This window comes from Muscardinus avellanarius (genome assembly GCF_963383645.1).
Source record: "Muscardinus avellanarius genome assembly, chromosome: 8".
NCBI lineage: Eukaryota > Metazoa > Chordata > Mammalia > Rodentia > Gliridae > Muscardinus > Muscardinus avellanarius.
This window is the reverse complement of record NC_137794.1, coordinates 49,009,440-49,018,357: the sequence shown is the minus strand read 5'-3', so window position 1 is coordinate 49,018,357 and position 8,918 is coordinate 49,009,440. Positions and strand designations below refer to the sequence as shown.

Sequence of the window (8,918 nt, the reverse complement as noted above, 5' to 3'; positions counted from 1 at the left end):
GCTTAACTCACATCCCAGATGCCAAGCTACTGAGACAGGGTCTCCTGTTACCTACACCAAGCCTACTGCAGAACCCAGCACTTAGCATATCATGCTCCTGATACATCCCCCTCAAGACAGTAAACACCACACAAAATAAACTTACCCCAGATAAAAGCCAGCATCAACCTGATCTACTATATTACTATGCTAACTTAGCATATTTTAAGCCCCTTTTGATACAGCTACACATATCAGTACCCTGCAATGCTCTGGAAGCATTATAATTGTTGCATTAGATTTTTCTTCTTGAGATAGTTCAAAAGTCTTGAAACAGAAACTTTACATAATTTTCTATACTACCATGGGTGGGTAGTTATAATAAAAAGCCTATAACCAAATTCTATTACCCCAATTCGCAGACCATTATCATTTTTGCCTCAGATAAATAATGTAAGAACTCCAAACACAGAGATAGTCATATAAAAACTTAAAAAATTATGCAAATAAAAAACACAAGACTCTGCCATCAAACACTTTGCTAAAAACAAATTCAACTTTGTTTACCAAAGCTATAGGTATTTTATAAAGTACTGAAGAAATGAACGGCTTATAAAATAGGGGAATATTTTAGGTGCAAACATAAAACTGATATTAGTTCGTTCTCCAGTAGAGTTCTTCCAAAATGCCAAGTCCGTGTGGAAGGACAATCAGCAAATCTGTCTGTCTGGGGCTCCACACAGTGGGACCAGTAAGGTCTGCTTTAGAGGTGCAAGGATGTTGGCAGATACCTGCTAGAGGTAGGCAAGGAGCCCTAAGGGATATCGGCAGGCTTTTAGGGCTGCACATTGATGTCCTCCAGCACCTGCTGCCAGTGCCTCAGCTTTGTCAAGTGCTTCTAGACCAGTGCATCCTTCTGCTGCAATGTGTTCATCAATTATGAGACATCCTCTTTGATACCTTGCTCTGGTTTCTGCACAGATAACTGCAACCTTTTCTGCAGGAAAAATTTCTGTCTTGCAATATCCAGAAATTTCTGAATACACAGATCAAAACCAAATTTCTTCTTGATCAGTACCATTAAAATAATCCTGACTCACAAAAAAGCAAAGCAAGCCTCGAATGATGACTCCAATTAGTCCACCATCGTACTGATAGAAGGTTTCAGGGTGTCAGGTGCTGCCTGAAGAAGCGAGGCCTGGCCCAGTAGCCCCTGCTGGGGTGGGGGAGGCCCAGGCATCTGGCTGGAGAGCATACCACCCAGCAGAGCCACCATGTCCTGAATCTACATTAATTTTTATTTATTGATTGATGATATCTTGTGCAGAGTACCTCAAATGTTTTAATAGGTTCTGGTGTGTGTGTGTGTGTGTGTGTGTGTGTGTGTGTGTGTGTGTGTGTTTGTGTATGTGTTATAACTTCTATCCTCATAGAAGTTATATGAAAATATCAGACACCTAATTTTTAAAGGATCAACTGTGATTATTTTTTATCATGGAAGCAATATATGCAGAACTGCAAAGCATACAGGAGGTACTCAAATACTAAAATTGTTGCATGAAAAGGATGTGCTAAAATAATTACTGAAAATTCAAGAAGTAGAGATAAAATTATGGTAAAAATGCCTGTTCATTCATAGCTATTCTTTTTTTATGAGCCATGCAGTGACATGCTTGAAAACTTTAATATGACTTTTGACTTCCTAATGATAATTGTTTCTGTGGTCTTGATTTATTAATTTCCAATAAACTAATTCACAGAAAAATGTGTTAGAGAAGAAGACTAATATGACAAATCCTTACTATGGAACATCTGTAAATTTGGTTTTTAAATATGGCTTGATATCTTAAGGTTATGGCCTTAAAAGGCACCACAAATACTTTATTACTGTTGAGTTACTTTTTCAATGCTATATTTGTTTATTTTTCTTACAGTAAAGAAATATTGTCTTAAAAGATTTTGGGAAAAATTGTTACTTACTTAAAACTCTCAAGGCCTTTCTCTTCAGTGCTTTCCATTCAAATTGTAAGTGAAATCAAGTTCATGTTAATTTTGAGAGCAAAGCAATATGAAGTAGAAAGACTCCATCTCTTAACAGCTATGTGACCTCTGAAAAATTATGTGATCACTGGTTATCATCCTTATGTTGGAAGATAAATGTAACTTTTCAAAGTTGTTGGTAGGCAAAAAAATAACATAGGCAATTTAGTTTTCATGGATTTACACACGATGTATGGATTAGAATGATAAGAAGCAAGCCAGGAGTGGTGGCATATTCTTGTACTTCCCAGTACTTGGGAAGCTGAGACAGGAGAATCAAGGGTTCGAAGACAGCATCTGCTACTTAGTGAAACCCTCTGCAATTTACTGAGACCCTGTTTCAAATTATAGAATAAAAGTAGGGCTGGGGGCGTAGCTCAGAAATACAGTATCCTTGGGTTCGATCTGCAGTTCTGCAAAAAAGAAAAGAAAAATGAGAAACATTCCTATGTTTGTCATAGGATGGATGGTTGGAAAAGACAGAATGATAGAGAAGATATATTTAGAGCTAATAATAATAAAAATTCAATTACAATATGTAAAAATTTTGCAGGTATTTAGATCTGAGGAAAATAACTTTTAAATGTTGAGATAAAAATACCCATAAAATTATGATCTATAGTTATAAATGAAAATACAATACAGTGTAAAAATGAATGACTGAAATAGAAACTAAAATATCTGCTAAGTTTTTAGTTATTTTGAAGTGGAAAGATTAACTGCTCAGTATTTTATGTAATATCATTTGTCATTAGGGAAATGCAAATTAAAGTTATAATGAGATACCAATATATATATTGAGATTCTAAAATAAAAAGACTGAACATGTAAAGTGTTGACAAAGGTGTAGTGAAACTGGAACTTTCCTACTAGGCTGGTGGGAATATAAAGTGATAAAACCACTTTGAAAAAACAATTAGATGTTACTAAAAACTTAAGAAAAAGCTTTTCATATTCTACAGCTATCTACTCCTATTTAATAAAAATAAATATAAACATATGCTAGTAAGGATGTGGAGAAGTGGGAACTCTAAAACATTGGTGATGGGACTGCAAATTAGTGCAACCACTTTGGAAAACATTATGTAGAATCCTCAGAAGAAAGGGAACAAATTTACCATTCAATCTAGCATACCACTTCTGGGTATCTACTCAAAAGAAAGAAAACCAAACTACCAAATTAATGCATGTGTATCTGTGTTCATAGCTGCACAATTCCCCATAGCCAAACTATGGAATTAGCCAAGATGTTCATCAAAAGATGAATGGATTACAAAACTGTGGGATATGTACACAATGGAATTTTACTTAGCCATAAAAACCCCCACAATTGTAGCATTTACAGGGAAATGGATGGATCTTGAGGACATTATGTAAGAGTTATTCACAAATGATCAGTGGAGCTTTATTTGTGCTATCTTTAATCTGAAAAATTCCAAAGTACTATTAATACATGAATGGTAAACATATTGTGGTACATCTGTACTGAGCAATATGAGGCATCAATGGAAATAAATGAGCTATTGACATACAAATGTCACAATACAGGTGACTCAAAATAATTTTTCTGAGGTTGGGGATGTGGATCAGTGGTAGAATGCTTTCACAGCATGGGTTACACAATGGGTTCAATCCCCAGTAGTATATAGTAGCTATTACTAATAATAATTATGCTGACTTTAGAAGCTTGACTAAATAGTGTATGCTACATATAATTATTTTTGTATAAAATTCTAGAAAATGCAAAATTTAATATGTAGTAAAAGAAAGTAGATTGGTGGCTATCAAGGGATAAAAATTATTATAATCAATCACAAAGAATCATAAGGTTATTTTTATGGTGATAATTAAAGTCATAATAATTATAATGATTATTTCCTAGATCATATGCATATGTTCATAAAACTTCACACTTTAAATATTAATTATTGCTGGGCGTGGTGGCGCACACTTGTAATCCCAGCATTCGAGAGGCTGAGACCTGGAGGATCGCAGTTCAAGGACAGCCTCAGCTATTTAGTGAGGCCCTCTGCAACTCAGTGAGACCTGGTTTCAAAATAAAGAATATAAAAAGGGCAGGGAGTGTAGCTCAGAGGTCGAATGCCTTTGGGTTCCATCCTCAAACCCACAAAAAGAAATAAATATTAATTATTATTTGTCAGTTAAAAATAAATACAAATCCATCCTAAAAATGTATTTGTAATTAATCTTGATAAAGAAAAAAAGTACTAGATATATGAATGATCAGCGAGTACTCACATTAACCCATATATAGACTAGTAAATAAAGTAAGATTATCTATTTTGGAAAATAAGCAAAGAAATATATATATATACTATAGTATATATATATATACTATATATATGTGTTCATATACCTGTGAGCTATACCCCCAGACCTATTTTATTTTATTTTATTTTATTTTATTTTATTTTATTTTATTTTTAGTTTGAAACAAGGTCTCACTAAGTTGGGGAGGGCCTCATTAAGTTGGTAAGGCTGAATGGGTACCTGAGATCCTGTTGTGTCAACCTTAAAAGTACTTGGATTACAAGCATGTGCTACCACACCTGGCTTTGATTCCTGAACACATATTTTCAATGAATAACTATATGTTCCTTTAAAAAATGTAACCATCATCTGTGCCTGAGCAATTGTCGTATTCTAACTATTCCTTCTACCTCTGTTCTTCTCTCTAGAAGAACCCTGTGGCTGCCCATCATGACTCATATACCACTCTGCTGCTAGAATGACCTTTTAAATACATAAGTAAGATCAAATAATTTGTAGGTTAAACTCCAAATTGATCTCAGTATAACTAAAGTAAAATATAAACATCTTTCCATAACCTAAAATACCCTCATAATCTGATTTTAGCATCTTTCTCTAATTTTATTTCTTTCTACTCTTATTTTATTGTAACTTATTTATTTTTTCTGCAGGAACATAAGACATCTTTTCTGTTACTAGAAGAAATTCTTCATATAACTCTGAAGATTTCACATGCTTTGCCAAGGCTTAAAAAACCCTTCTTCATATCTTTTCAAGTTTGTTCATAATCTTTTATTTCTTTGTTTTTGTAATACTGGAGATTGAGTCTAGGAGAATTTTACCTCTTAGCTACACCTCCAGCCCGATTTTATTTTCATTTTGAAACAGGTTCTTACTAAGTTGTGGAGGGCCTCATTTAGTTGCTGAGGCTGGCCTCAAACCTGTGATTCTCTTGTCTCAGTGCCCCAAGTACTGAGACTACAGGTGCTCACCACTCCCAGCTGCTTATAAATTTTTAAGTGTGAAGTCAATTTTCCATTCTACTCCAGTTGCTAGATGCAAATCCGGCATAACACTAATTTTTATCTTTAGGACAGCACTAACTAACACTTGGACATGCCCATGTGTTTAGTTAGATCTTTACTTACTCTACTACCCACTGTCAGATAAACTTTTTAAGGTCAAGGATTCAGTCTGTCTTTTAACTTTGTGGCCCCAACCCTTGTAGAAGTGTTTAAGAAATATCTTGTTCCCAAAGAATAGTGACTTTTCAATAAGTACCAGCACCAACAAATCTATATTTATTTATTTATTTATTTATTTATTTATTTATTTATTATAGTACTGGGGGTGGGATCCAGGGGCATTGTACCTCCAAGCTACACCCCCACCCTATTTTTTTTTTTAAACAGGCTCTCCCTGCGTTTCAAAGACCCTCGCTCAGGAGTTGAGGCTGGCCATGAAGCATGATCATCCTGTCTCAGCCTTCCAAATGCTGAGACTACAAGCATTAGCCACCATGCCCGGCTTACAATTTTTAACTTTATGCTTTCTTTAATGAGTACTGTAGTCAAATAATGGTTCTTCATTGGTTTGGTCAAGAATGAGAAATTTTACCAGATAATTTAACAGTTTTGATTTTAAATAATTTTAAACTGGGTGTTAGAGAACTATAAAGACAAAAAGGAGGCACTGAGGTGTTGCAGAGGAAGCAACTGCTTCCTGTGAATGGGAAGCAGAGACCAGGATGAATTTAAAATTGAGAAACTTGGAGGAGGAATCCTGTAGAGGGGATTCAGTCCTGAGGATGGGTGGTACTCAGTGGAGCCACAGTTACGATGTGACAAAGTGGCTTCTCAGAATGTGGAAAACCTGTAAACAGGAACCAGCAGCTGCTACTAGAATCCACTCTATTGCTCTAAGGGCAAAGAAGCATCTTGCCAATCATGACAGAAAGAATAAGCAGACTGAAATCGAATGTCCTTCTTCCTCCTGCAGCCTCCTTTTAGTCTCTCCTCCTGGCTGAACAAAATAGGCATCAATTTACTAGAGAAAAAGTGGCTCCCACAGATCCAGGGCAGCCTCACAAAGTAAAGCACATAGGGTCAGTTCAAAGAGAAGATACATAAGGCAGGCATGGTGGCGCACGCTTGTAATCCCCGCACTTGGGAGGCGGAGATAGGAGGATCAAGCAGGTTCGAAGCCAGTTGTGCTGGCTTAAGAGACCCTGTTTCCAAATAAAAAACATATATAAAAATAGGTCTGTGAGTGTAGCCCGGAGGTAGAAGGGGTTTCCAGGAACCCCAGTAACACCAAAACAAACAAACAAAAAAAAAAAAAAACAAAGAGAAGATACATAGTTTCTTAATAATTAGCATAGTCTCTACACTGAGAATATTGTAAGCTATATTTTCTTTGCAAGCTTCTCATAGCTTTCTTAACAAATTTATGTTTTTAAATATTATTTTGAAATTTCAATATATTTTAATATATACTCTTAAAAGTTTTGAAGTTTTGTTTTATTTATGAGGTTTTTCTATGGTTCACCATTTGTCCTATTTCTACCCATTGAATATGTATTTATCATTCACTAAATTTTAAAGATGGTAGATAGATTAAAGATAATTAAGAGAAAGTGTGGGGGGAAGCAGGCAAAAAGATTGTGTTTATTGACTTTATTGTTTTATTTTCTGATATTCCCAAAGATTTTCATTGAGTTTTTCTTCCTGCTGGAAACCTGAGTGCCATCTCTAACTGAACCCCTGGTGCTTCTCTCTCTCTCTCTTTTTTTCTGTTCTTCCTCAGTTCTTATCTCATTTTAATTTGTCTTCACTCTATAGCCAGAGAAAATTTTAAACACACTGACTGGATCATGTCACCTCACTGAAAATATTAGAATGGCATCCTTTTATTTTCAATAATAAGCTGATTTCATAACTGACCAGGTCTGACATCTGTCATCTGAAATGCACCTGCTATCAGTTTTATGATGCGACATTGACGGGGGGTCCTGCCCATCAGTGGCGGGGCTGATCAGGAAGGTTGAGTGCCTATGGCTCCAACACACACACACACACACACACACACACACACACACACGAGCCGGGAGTCAAGTCAAGCAAGATCTCATTTATTCCTCTCCAAGCAACATATATATATATATATATATAGCACAAACCCATGAAGGTAATTTCTAATGAGGAGATAGCTTAGCCTATCAGGATAAAGATCACCAGCTTGTAGTTCACAGCCAATCCCAGGCCAGTACAGGAGCCATTCATGTGTGTGGAAGCTCCTTTAAAGGTAAAAAGGGAAGAACCGCTCAGTCTCCCCACCCATAACGAATGGGGAAACCACGCCTGCGTACCTTCTTCCAGGCGCCATCTTAGCCCCTTTTTTGCTGAATCATTTTACTGCAGAAGTTCTTAAACTTTATCTAAAGCTTTGCCTTAGCCTGCAGGCTGCTCAGGCCTAGGGAAGCTGCATCTCTTTAGGCGCTGTATGCACACACCCCAACAGGACATAATTCCATGTGTTCACTGTACTTGGAGTCATGGTGTTTCTTTCATCTAGCCTCTGCATGGGTCCCTACCCACTCCCACCCTCTGCACTCAGGAACTTTTTCAACAAACCTTACATGTTAGGGGTATTGTCTCTTTCCTGAGGTAATTTCTATTATCTTCTTGACTTGGCTACATTCTATTTTAGAAAATAACTTTTACAGTGGCATAAGACTAATCTTTTCCTAAAATTCAATTCTAAGTTGTGCGAAGGCAGTGTTTAGGTTCAAAATATACTGGTCTCTAAATAAATGTGCACTCAATGAATTAATAGAAACATATCATCTATTATGAGAGGTATATAATATGTGCATTTTCTTGTAAGGAAAATGAAGCAAATAATTGTGTGTATGTGTGTGTGTGTGTGTGTGTACAGGTGTATATACAAATGCAATTATTCACTCTATAAAGAAATATGAAGCAAATAACAATGTATTATGTATATGTGTGTTTACATATGTTTATATGCTTATACATATATTACATATTCATATATGTGCAATTATTTGCTTCATTTTCTTTATAAGAAACATTTATACCACATACTTTTATATTCAGCATATGTCATCCATTAATAGGCATTTTATATTTCCTACTACTATTTCAAGTAAAGCTATGACCATTTTTTCAAAAGAGTTATGATTCTTTTAGATTTTAACAGTGTTTAATTGAATTTCCTTGGAGATATATTTTAAGAATTTACTTAATTTTGTAAATAATAGTAATATATCCCTTGTTTATTTCAAATGTATATCTCTTTTATTAGTTTTTTAATTATAAACTAAAATTTGCTGAATAAATATGTTATGACAGGAGAGATTTGGGGCATTTTTACAAATGAAAAACATGCTGGGTTAAAAATGGAAAGGCTATGCTCTACTAATAAGCAATAGAAAAATTTACATATATCTTGCCAAAAATACTGCTGCCCAGTATGTTGCCATTCTACTACTAAGACTGTGTGATGTATTTTTTTCTTGAATTTCTGCACTCATATCATAAATATGTCCTCCTCTTTCAGGGTAATATATGTGGCTGAGTTTACTATTTCTTATGACTTGTTGCCAG

At 35.3% G+C, this 8,918-nt stretch overlaps 1 pseudogene across 1 annotated transcript; it reads right to left on the bottom strand.

Moving 5' to 3' along the window:
• Positions 1-689: 689 nt before the first annotated feature.
• On the bottom strand, positions 690-1,255 carry LOC308266043 (mediator of RNA polymerase II transcription subunit 28-like; annotated as a pseudogene). The gene has a single exon. The product of its transcript is annotated as a mediator of RNA polymerase II transcription subunit 28-like (transcript).
• Between the last annotated feature and the right edge of the window lie 7,663 nt (positions 1,256-8,918).